Source organism: Fulmarus glacialis, unplaced genomic scaffold (genome assembly GCF_000690835.1).
Source record: "Fulmarus glacialis isolate BGI_N327 unplaced genomic scaffold, ASM69083v1 scaffold327, whole genome shotgun sequence".
Taxonomy (NCBI): domain Eukaryota; kingdom Metazoa; phylum Chordata; class Aves; order Procellariiformes; family Procellariidae; genus Fulmarus; species Fulmarus glacialis.
In genome coordinates, this window is record NW_009221066.1 from 39495 (window position 1) to 51659 (window position 12165).

Genomic DNA, 12165 nt, shown 5'->3' on the forward strand with positions numbered 1-12165 from the left:
TTTTTCTCTTGGAGACAAAGATTATTATACAACACCAGCTCAAGGCACTGAGCAATCTGTGCGCTGCAGACCTATTTGAGCAGTAGCACTTCTGTAAATGAGGGGAAAGTTCCCTGTCTATTTGATCCTTGCTGCTTCTGTTAATATTGTCAACAAGTGTGCCTTTTCCTAATGTGAGTGTCTGTCTATATTGGGAACAGAATGAAGTTTTTAGCCATAAATAATGAGCTGCTCGGAATTATTAGTGTCCTGGACTGGACTCAAAGGGTTTGCTCCGATGAAAGGCTCCCATTGTTATCCAATTGTTATCTAGATCCCATTATTATCTTTTTTCTTTAAACTGCACTACCTGTTTTTAGCTTTTATTTGCTCTGACAGCAAAATTATAACATTCTGGTTGATCAAAAAGAATTCCCTGTGTAATCTGGTTACCCTGATTTCCTCCTCTTTAGTGTGGTGGTAGAGGGTCTCGTTTTTAGTATTAGATATCAGGCAAGAACTGCTTTAAAAATGATACCAACATTTATGTAGTGAGAAGAATAAATGGGAAAAAACCCTACCTGATGTTTTAATGTTTGGATAGAGTGTGTTACATTTTTGTATCTAATCTTACTTTAAAAATCTTTGCAAAGCAGAGCTTGCAGAAATGCTGGGGTTCTTTGCTGTAGTCGCATTCCTGTTGCAGCATGTTGTCAGGGTCTGATATGACATCAATCTGGTTGTAATAGATACATAGTTAAGCAGTTTATTTTAGGATCTGAAACTCTTCTAAGAATAGACAGGCTCTCCTTTCAACAGGAAAGGACAAATAAATTAAAATGGGACACCAGGGAAGGAAAAATAGGAAAAAAAGCAGAGAGGAAAAGGTATCTATGGAGAACAAAAAAGGGAAAAAACAGCAGACTGGTACTGGTGGGGTTCAAGGCTGGGGTGAAACACGTGAAGGGACTGTTGCCTATGGATTCTTTCAGCAGACTGCAGTGCAGTGGCAAGCAGGTGATGTGACATACTGGAAGGCTGAAGTCTTACAGTCTAGTCTACCAAAATAGACTTGGGTAATTTTCCTTGCTGCAGTCCATAAGTTTAATTCAGCGGGGAGGAAAAAAAATAACCTTTTAAATTTTCTAATGTAATTTCTTAGTTTTGTCAGAACATTGGCAGATGATTTTCCATAGTGCCCCGAAGCTTAGGCTTTTCAGTATTTCCCCATGATTATGTTAGTGTGATCACTAAACCGTGGGTAAGGATGTGACTTGTTCTGGTGGTGTCATATTTACACTAGAGGCCTAATCATAGATATTTGTATGGGAAAAACTCACCAGGTCAGCCAGTCAGTTCACTTGCTAGTGCATCATAAATTACTACGCAGCATACCAATGAAAATTAAGGTTGTCGAACATCGGTGTGTACTCTATGTTGGGTATATTTTTCTGCATTGTTGTATGGAAGCAGCAGATCCCAATAAAACATTGTGCCAGACATACATCTGTTGGGTATGAATGTAGCAGTAGATTTAGAACGTAGAAGTGTTTAAAAATATTTTTATTCACCAAAAAGTCTCTACTAGCGTAGCCTTGAGAAAGCAGATTTAATTTCATGTATGTTAACCCACCTGCCTCAGTCGCTGCTCTGTAGGTTTTCTGTCATAACTTTCTTGTAATGTTTCTGTTCTTTTTTTTTCCTCTTTTTTTTTTTCCCCCCCCCCCCCCCCCCCGCCATTTAGCAGCTGACATAGCTCTTAAGTGACTAGGTAATATTTTATGTAGGGGTATATCCAAAGTGAAATGGATTCTGGTGTTCCATTTATTTAGTGACCAGGATATGAATCTATGTGGAGCTGTGGCATCAGTACTTGACTTTTTGCTAGATGCTACTTTTTTTTAATTGTATATGTTTTGAATATTTGAATTTTAAGTGATCAAATATCCTGTTAATCTGATATAATTATTTTTAAATGTTCATTTCTCCTATAAGTCTTTTGCTTGTTTCTCTTTTAAAATAAAACAACTTTTACAAGCCTACTCTATTTTTTCCTGATGTCATGTTGTCAGTGTTTGATTCTTGATTTGACAATGTTTTTATAATCCAGTATCACTACAAAAATTTTCTGTAGCGAAAATACTGACATTTTTCTAAAATCACAAATTCTTTTTTTCTTTTTTTTTTTTCCTGACAAATTTTTTCTTTGAGGGCAGGATTGTGTCATGGGCAACAACCTTGCATCTACAAGTCAGGATAATAGACTGTGAAAGCCTTATTCCAATACTATGTAGAACATTATTAGGAAGGTAAATAAGATAAACATACTAGTTTGTATGAATACAGAATTATCTGGAGGTCTGAGAGAGATGAATGACATGACATTGCTCTGCCTATTCAGGAATATTCGTGTTGATTTTTGGTGAGCTTTCAATAATTCAAAAGATGTAATTTTAAGTCAAAATTTATCAGTCTGAGTTGAAGAATTTCATCAGAATATCACTTTGCATCATCCAGATGGGTGCACATCAGCAGTAAAAAAAAAAAAAAAATCTTTCACAGTGGGCAAGGATGTGATCAGATTTTCTTACCTTCTCAGGTATCTATATGGTGTGTTCATTTCCACTGCAGTATGCCTACCTGAAGAACTGTTGTGCAACAGATATATGCTAGAAAATGATTTCAAATAGTTTCATGGTTTCTTGAGCTCTTGGGGCTAAGCTGCAGACCTGCAGCAGGCAGGCGTGTTGTTGCCCTGTGTTGGAGGGAAAACTCTTTTGCAAGTGCTGCTGCAGAATGAAAGGAATTTTCCTTTGTGTCTTCAGGGTAGATTTTCCTTTTGTCTTGGTTTTTTTTTTCTCTTATAGCTTGTTAATATAAAGTAACATATTACGATTCACATGATTCTTGACATAACAGCCACATTCTTGTGTTCTTTGCTATTTTACCTGAACTATGCCAAAGCAAGAATCCATTTAAATGTAAATAAATGAGAAAGCCTCATGCTAATCAGTCATATCAGAAACTGATACCTCTTTCCATTGCCTTGTGTCTGGTGGGAGTCCCTTGGTAGGGTTTTTACGGCGGGATCAGGCTGCTTGCTTCTCTAGGACCACCATGACTTTGTACCCTCAGTCCAGATGTAGGAGTGTCGTCAGCGGGGTGAAAGCACAAGAAGCCTTCACAGAAAACTGACTTAAAAGGTCCTGCTATTCTTGACGAGGATGCTACAAGCAAATACTGCCGTGCTTATTATTCTTTTGTAGAAACTCCCTACCTGTTCTTCAGCTGGTGTGTTTGGGCACTGCAAGTCCATGCAGACCCGTATAGAGTTAGAAGTTGATATGCCAACAAAATCAACAATAACAAAGCAAAGGGTGGGGTAATTAAGATCCGGCATCTCTCATTTGTGAGGCCTTGAAATCTCACACACTGTGCTGTTCTCATTTTTCTGTTATGCTTGTTCAGAGCTGGAAATCGTTGCTAGTGTTTGATCCTCTTCTGGGGTGGAACCACCAGTTTGTGGTCTTACATGTGTTACCTGTGCTTGCCCTAACTTCTATCTCTATTCCAAGCAAGGTAACTTCAAGCTAGGTTTTCTTCAAAAATAATCTGGACAATTCACCAGCTCAGCTTGGGTTTCTGTTTTGGCACAAGATTTTGAATGTTTTAATTTTCTGGGTGTGGCTTCTTCTCCCTTCCCATCCCTCCTCCTGTCCTGCCCCAATAAAAAGAAAGAAAAGAAGAGAGGGGAAAAAACCCCAAAGGTGGTTGTAGTGTGTAGGGAGGCATGTCAGGAACAACACGCTGTACGACAGAGACAGTCTCATTAAATTAGATGCATAGGCTGTTATTGCAGCTCAGGAGGCTGCTATGACTGCTTGCAAAACTGCAGAAAAAAGGGTGTCTAGGTCTTTCTAGTAAGAGACGTGCAAAACAAGAATTCAGACAATCTCTGTGTGTGTGTGTATATATACACCTGTAACAGCCTTTAATCCCCGGTACTCTGGGGCAGGATTTGGGAGGCTGCACACGCAACTGTGTACTGCCTAGGAAGGCAGGAGATGAGGAAACTCACCTGTTTGAGAAGAAGGGAGTTACTTGTCACTGGTGGCTTTGGTGTGCCATCCAAACTGTGCGCCTTACTTGGCACCTTGACGTTGTTGGTACGAGCGGAGCGCGATGTTTAGGCAGAGCACGCTCCCCACTGCAGGTGAGGATGGAGGCAGCGTCTGTGCGACCATCTCTTGCAACCCTCGACTCTTTCAAGGATAAAGCACTGCAAGGTGGTCTCACAGTTAAGAGTAAAGCATACAAGCGCAAGTACACAAAGGATACTGTCAAAATTCAGTTATCGGTAAGTAACCTCATTTGATGCTTTGAATATTGACACTTTGCTATCCAAAATGTAAATAAAATGTATTAAATTGCAGACTTTATTTACCAATAAAGCGTCTGAAGAGTCTCTCTGTACATAATTTTCCTCATTATATTGCTACATCAGTATCTACTTTGCTTAATTTTCATGTAATTCAAAAACTGCTTAGCATATCAAGTACATAAATAAATCACTTGGTAGGTTGCAGTCTTTCTGAGGAAAAACAAAATCATGAAAAGGCAGAAGCATAAACATCTTCTGGTTTTAATAAAATCAACATCTCATTTCACTAGAGACAGTGAATAAGTGGAAAAGAATCTGTTGAAATAATTTCTTATTTTATTATTCTCAGCTGAAAAAAAATTAAAAAGGAGTAACTATTATCTTTAGTACTTCTTGTAAGTGGTAAGAGAAGGTGTATTAGGTTAAAATTTGTCATGGCTCTTTCAAAACAAAATTCTTTTTCAGTATCAGGAAGGAGCGCTAGAGTAGTTCGCTTGTAATTTTATTTGATGAAGTTACCTAAGAATTATTTGTTATTTGTCTGGTTTGATTTCCTGTTGTCTTTTTTTGTCCCCCTTCAGTTGTGAGCCCTATGTTCAAATTAACTCTTTTTGCAGTGATTGCTTCTTTTTGTAAGTAGTTACATATTTGGGCTACTCTCTATTTAAGGTTTTTAAATCCTATCTCCTTCTCAAGGTCGGATCAGGGTTCAAAGTTAAACTGGCAGCTGCATGTCAGTCTTGTACGTTATATATAACAGTGGAAGGCTGTGATGTTAAGTAGGTCTTTTCTAGCCATTGAACGTTGCATAGTTCTATGAAAAAATCTTATTATGCTAAAATGAAGTTTTTTCTACCAGGAAATGAGAACTCCTTTTGCGCAGCACTGTGGACACCACCACAGCAATACCGCGGCCTTAGAAGTTTACAGGAGATACGGCGACTCATTTCCTCCTGTCTTCACTATCACTTGCCATGTGAGAGTCTGGTAGTGCACCAAACTCCTTCAAAGGAGGAATGAAATTATGAATGCGGGGATAACCTCTCATATCTTGCTGAACGCATTTGTTCTCCCTGTGTTTTGTGATATATGGTGACATAGCCCTAAGTTGCAAAGCAGTATTTTGATTCTTTTCTGCCACCTCAAAGACACAGATGCCCCTATCCAGCTTAACTAACATTTCCAGAGTCTCTTTCTGAGCACTTACATTTTTGCTTTCAGTTTAAATCCTCTTACCTTCTTAGAGTTTAAAAAAACCCACAAAAATAAAAAAAAAAATCAGAATTTGCTAGTTTTGTATTTCCTAATGCCTAATCATAGCAGAGTTAAAAGGACACTAGAAAACTGTACAAGGAAGGCCAGGATTGTGAATGTAAATGTATAATGCAGTTTTGCATTATACATTTACAGCAACAATCCTTTCAAAGGATAGGGAGGAAAGCTCGTCGTCTGGCATAGTGTACCATACTTGCATTTCAAAGACCGAATGTACGTTAACACATGACACTACCAATCTGTATTCTTACGTCTCAATGGGCTTAAAAGCAAGAGACAATTCAACTATGAAAGTGTTCTTATTAAAAACAAAAAAAAATCAAAACAAAACAAAACTCTCCAGTGAACATCTTATCTGTAACACAACTTTTTAAAGACTTCTGTAAATTTTATTGACATAATTCTTACTCTAACGAAATGGCATTACAAATAAAAATTATTCTGACCATGAAGAAGATTGTAGAGACTTTTTAGTTTGGATCAAGGGATTTGCTTGAATAGCTCTTATCTGTGTGCAACAATAGTGATTTTAATATGTAGAAAATGAGAAATACATACGTTATCAGATCAGTGGTCTGTGTATTCTGGTATTCTGTCGCTGGACATATGCAGAAGGTTGCACTTCAGTGTCTTCTGATGGCTGTTATTATTGTACATTGATATGAACTTTACTGTTTAATCTAGAGCTCTTGTGGATATTTTTTCTGTTGATCCATTCTTAAATACTCTTTAATATTTTTTTACCTCAACAGTGGCCCATTTAAAGGCTAATTGTATTCTGGCTTTAAAAAACCCCAACTTTTATATTTACATCAATCTTTAATCTCAAAGGGGGTGGGGGATTCCTTGGTCTTCTATAGGCAGGGCATTAGAAACACCTGGCTGCTTCTCTTCCATTATTTTATATATAATTTGAGTAATGTTATGGATCATTCATTCTTTCCTGAAGCTTTATAGTTCTAACCAGGGTTTCTTCTTGTACTTCAGTCTCTTCAAGTCTTTAATTTATATTGTCCTTCTCTGCGTCTTTTCTATTTGATGTATCCTTTTTCAGATGGGGGTGACCAAAACTGAACACAGAATTCAAAAGTGAACACACACTATTCAAGGTGAGGGAATATCACTAGTTTTATATAAGGCATAATAATTTTCAATTTGTCTTTGTCCTTTAAAAATAAACACTGATATCCTTTTTATTTTTGCTCTCAATTGTAAGATATTCTTCTCAAGTAATCTGTAAAGTTGTCTAGATTTTTTTCATTGGAAAGTTGGTTAATCTATAACCTATTAATTCTTATGGGTAATTAATGATTGAATAATGTACATTAATTTTCACTATGGTTTTCTATACACCATGTATGCTTTATGTCGTTGTGTTGATCTAATTGCATGTTTGAAATTCCTTCTGAAGTCCATCACAAATGCACTAGAGAACCAACTGTTCTTTATATCCTTCATCATCCACAGATTTTTTCATTATGTGGTTCATTCCCATTGCATCCTTCAGATTATTGAAGTGTACTTGCCTGTGCGTTTTTTTTCTGAGTATTGCCACCTTGATTTGTGATCCCTCTAGCCTAGAGTCTTTCCTATATTCTTGCAGATCTCTAAGAATTCTAAGTTTGCACTCCTCCACATTCATGATGAAGACTGGTAGTTGAAGAAAATGAATTGTACATGAGAATATTTGTTAGAATGCCCATTACCATCTCTCATTAACTTATTCACTGCATCTGATCTTTCTCTTAGACCTCCGTTCTTTAGAAGAAGAACTACACATCTCTCAACCCATATCTAGTTATTTCTTTCATAAAGTATATGCTTGTGTTATGCTAGTAATGGTTGGGGCGGGGGAAGTCTCAGGTTTGTAAACCTGAGGTTTATTCTCAGGTTTGTAAAACATTTCGATTATAACGCTTGCAAAATGGATTTGTTTACATGAGTTCTTTTGATCCATAGGATGGCTTTGAACATGTCATTAATAAAAAAAGATAAACATCCTACCCTTTTGATGACTTCTTTGCATAAGTATTTGTTATAATGATGACAGTGTGCTGTATCCTGAGCAGATGAAGTATTAGGCACTGTCGCAATGAACAGTGGTAATTAGGGGTAGTAATGTTTGGCTTATGAGAGAAGAGTATAAATTTTGTGTGCATGCTCATATTAGAAACGCTGTCTGCGTTTACCTTCAACTATATGAATATACAGAAGCCAAAAAAGAGGCAGTATTAAAATTTTTATTCCATGTGTTTTAAATTGCAAAGTCAAAATGGCTTGATAAGGCTTATATGCCTGTTTGAAAGGAATTTTACTGCAAAACCTGTAATGAAGAGGTAACACTGCCCAGGATATACCGGCATTCCCAATGTCCATCATCTTTGGAGTAGGCAATAGCACCTGGGGAGAGGAAGTAGCTCCATGTTCCTCATATGGCACCGTTACCTTCAGTTTCTGGCATGGAAGTTGGCATAGGTGGTGGCTAAAGGTTTTAGTCTTGGAGAGAAATCACATGGATGTGTTGAAAGGAGTGGGAGATGTGAGGGGAGGAAGGCTATTTATATACTCTTCTCTCATGTGGAGAGTGGCAACCTGGTGGTCAATAAATAAAGCAATGGCATGTGGTAGACAGTAGATACATTGATCCTTTCATACTGCCAGAAGAGAAACAGAAATAAAAATTGCTCAGTCTTTAATCTCATTTCCTTGAGATGTGATGGGGTACGTGTAATTGTTATAGGACCTTCAGTGGGAACATGTTTGAGAAATTATTCGTGCATTCAACAGAATTTTTCATAAAGTTAGCTGTTTCAGGAAGCTGCTGTTTTTATTGTTTTATGCTTTTCTTCAGTTGTTATTATGTAAATTAGCTGTTGGGTTTTAGCTTTTTCATTTAACTTCTGCTCTAAATTGGATTTCTGACTGAAGACTTCTAGGTAGTGATCATTTGAAATGGCTTGACTCTTTACAGTTTTTGTCATGATTTATTTTTTTAATACGGCTAATTCTTGCTCTTTATTCTTTGTTCCTCCAGTGTAAAGGTTGGAAGAATTTTTCTGTTATTATGCTAAGGTTTTGATTTTTGTGTAGTTTTTGCTTGTTCATTTGTTTGGTTTTTAACCCTGCCTTGAGGAATTATTTCACTTTTCTTCAAATGTGCTTATTTTGTTGCTTCATTCTAAGCTGGCTAACATGCTGAAGCTAAATTATTTTATGAAAAGTTCTGGTCTTTAGCAAGTTAACAGAACAAATTCTGTGGTTTCTTTCCTCATAAGCTTTCAAAAACCTATGAAATAATATGCATATTCATGGTCTGTGATGTAATAAATAGAAATGTGACTACCCAAACAAACAGCTGAAGCAAATACTCATTTGTGTCTTTCATCTTTGTAGATATTTCCAATTGAAAAGTCTGCTTCAGGAGAGTTGAGTTGAGCTGTGCTCTGTCAAGCCAGAAAGGAGGATTTCAGATGTGTTAATCTCAGAGTTGTTGCTTAATAAAGCGACTCGTTCCAGTGTAGTAATATTGCATTTCAAATTCTAAATGAAGCTTTCTGTTAATGTTTTTAATTAATGTTTAATTAACATTGGTAAGAAATTAACATTGATAAGAAGGAAATAGATGTTCTCTCTGTAAAATCTTGCTTTAAATTTCATTTAAGTACGTTTAAGTAAGATTTGGTATCCTTGAAAAGTTTAGAAGGTTCTGGTGTTCTCCTTGTGGATGTCTTGGTAGGGGAAAAGAGATGCTATTTACTAAGTTGGGGACTACAGTAGCTTCTGGTGTACTGAGCACCTTGTCATCTGCAGTAGATACCAAGCAGTAGCATGTGTGTGTGGTGGTGTTTTGAGAGAGAGAAGTACTAAGTTACAGTCTTTTTTGAGTAATCTGGTGTTAAAGTGACTGTGTTGGGACATCTGGAGTTCCTAGCACTTAATTTAATGTCTATGGTTGTAGTTAGGAAAGGGAATACTTTCCTTTTAACTGTATGTAAAAATATTTCTTGCATGAAAAAAGAGCTGTGGATCATGTTAAAAAAAAAAAAAAAAAATTGAAGAATGACTCCCTCCTCTTTAACCCTTTCCTCCCCAGTTGTCCAAATGGATTTTAACTGGAAGTTTAAAAGGAGAGAGGGGAAAAAAAAGGTGCTTTTGAGCATACCGTTAACAAACTGTTTTCTTTATCAAAAATATTTGAGCTGGTTACAACCAATCTAAACATAATCAAACCCAGTACAAGTTCTCTTGTAACTTTGTCTGCTGTGGGAGAGTTGCACCATTTTAAGGATCAGCATAAGGCCAATGGTAGGAGATGTTGAACCTGAAAAACAGTGAATTTGACATTTCTGTGGAGTGGCAGCTCTTCATCTTCCTCACTTCAAGCTAGCCTGAAAATTATTTTTGTTCCCTGTACCGTAGCGAGGTGCGGGTAGCCCTGTTTGGGAGCACATTTATTTCCTCTGCCTTTTTGGATGGTAGGTCAGGTGTTGGGAAGTGAGGAGCACCGGTCTTGCCTCTCCTTAAATACGTCCCTTTTCCTCAGACTTGTTAGCACTTCTATTGGTATTGCAGAACTACTTCGTACCCGTGAAAAACTAACAGATTACTATATTGTGAAATACAGTAAACATTCTTTTTTTTTTATCATTGTATCTACCCTTATCCTTCTTTTATTTGCAATCCTATCCCTCAAAAGAGACGAGCGACAGACTGACCGACTGTGGCTATTTTTGTACGGTGCACATATTAACTGTTGAGTAAATGTAAGAGGTTTTAAAGAGCTTATTTTAGCAGAAGCATTTGTTAAAGCCCCTATATCCATAGGCTGTGTGTATATTCATTAACTATTCAGGGCTGTAACATAATACAACAAAAGGAAGCGTATTTTAACACAGATCTGTAACAACCGAACGCAGGCTGGCACCCAGCCAGCAGCTGAAGGCAGACGATTCTTATGGCTATTTCTAGTCTTGCGGCATCTAGATATATTAAATTTATTTCTCAGATAACGAAACTAGCTAATGCTTACTGCAGTGTCATGATCCCGCATTACAAAAATACGTTATGTATGATCCCTAGAAGTTTATTGTAATCAAATGTTTGAAAGCAGTGGAAAACTGAGCCTCTCCAGTTTCACTGCCAGTGTGACAAGATTTATCCTTCATATAATCGCATCCGAAACGGTTTGTGACAAGGATGGGAAGAACTGAAGCGCTGGCATGAACGGAAAGTACATAAATATTTAACAGAATATCCTGTCCTGTAGACTCTTATCTGTGGAAAGTCTCGGATTTTCCCTGTAGCAGAAGCCCGGGTGGTTTCACTGGTCAGGGATGGGGCAGAGCGTCAGGCATCCTTCCCCAGCGGTGAACGTGCATCCTTGGAGCTTGGAGTATGTCTACGTACAGCTTCTGGCAACTACTCCTTGTGGAAAGGGATGGAGATGCTTCAGCTCTTGGTCTACTGTATACTACAAAATAGCTTTTCTGTCCCAATGTAGCAGGAAAATAGGAATTTGTTCCCAATCCAGTACATTTTGGTGAATTAAAGAATATTTTATTCTTTAAGGAAAATGTCAGAGGAGAAGATAAATGAGATACATAGGAATTTACTATGATCAGAGATTCTGTTTTGTATGTGGAATGTCAATATGGTACACCAGCATGTGCTGAAGTGTAAGATTTTTAAGCTTTTACACAGGTGAGAAATCGTGGTTTTTCCCACCAGCGTGTTACCTGGTCAGTTGAATGCTACTGTTCTGCCCAGCTGCCATGGGAATTACCCTCTTAGTTTTAACCATCTTCCTGCTGTTCTGTGGCATGTTAAGCTAACGACAGATTGTCTGTTTTAAAAGTAAATCACTTTATAGTGTGATGCTTTAAATAATACTTTACGTCTCCAGGCCTCTTTCTATATTAGCATGCAGATATATTTTAATTATTTTTCCTTTTGTTAATAGCTTGAATGAACTGGGAGGGAAGGTTTAAAAAGAACAAATGCAATTAAAATGGATATCTGTGAAATACTTGAGTTTTGTTCCATGTGAACAGAAATGTTAAAAGCCTGTTTAGCAGCTGTGTCAATATCAATTTTTCTGGTTCTTGAGTACAGAAATAAATTCAAATGCCATTGGTTAAATAATTCACATTTGTTTTAGGTGAAAAATAAGACCTCGTCTCTTTAGCAGGTGCAATGGTTTCATTTAAATGATTTGGTCACATTGAACTGATTTGAGTGCATTAAAGGATTTGCAGTAATTAAATTGATATTTTAAATAGCTTTAAGTGTACTGTCCAGTTGGGAAGTGTGCAAGTGTATTTTCAGATAAAACTTCTTGTTTGTTTTTGAGACAAAATGACTGTATTGTGTTTAGAATGTAGTTACAGGCATATGACATTGAGTGGACGAATCATTCGGGACATACTGGAGGGAAGGCAAAAATGTTGAATCAGTGACATTCTGTTTTTAAGGCATATCGATTATTTTGATGTACGTAGCAAACTGATACTTGTAGGAATAAAACATCTCAG

General features: G+C 37.1%; 1 protein-coding gene across 1 annotated transcript in view; it reads left to right on the top strand.

Annotated features, from left to right (window-relative positions):
* Positions 1–12165, top strand: part of HIPK3 (homeodomain interacting protein kinase 3) — a 60535-nt gene that overhangs the window by 23324 nt on the left and 25046 nt on the right. The window lies entirely within an intron of this gene.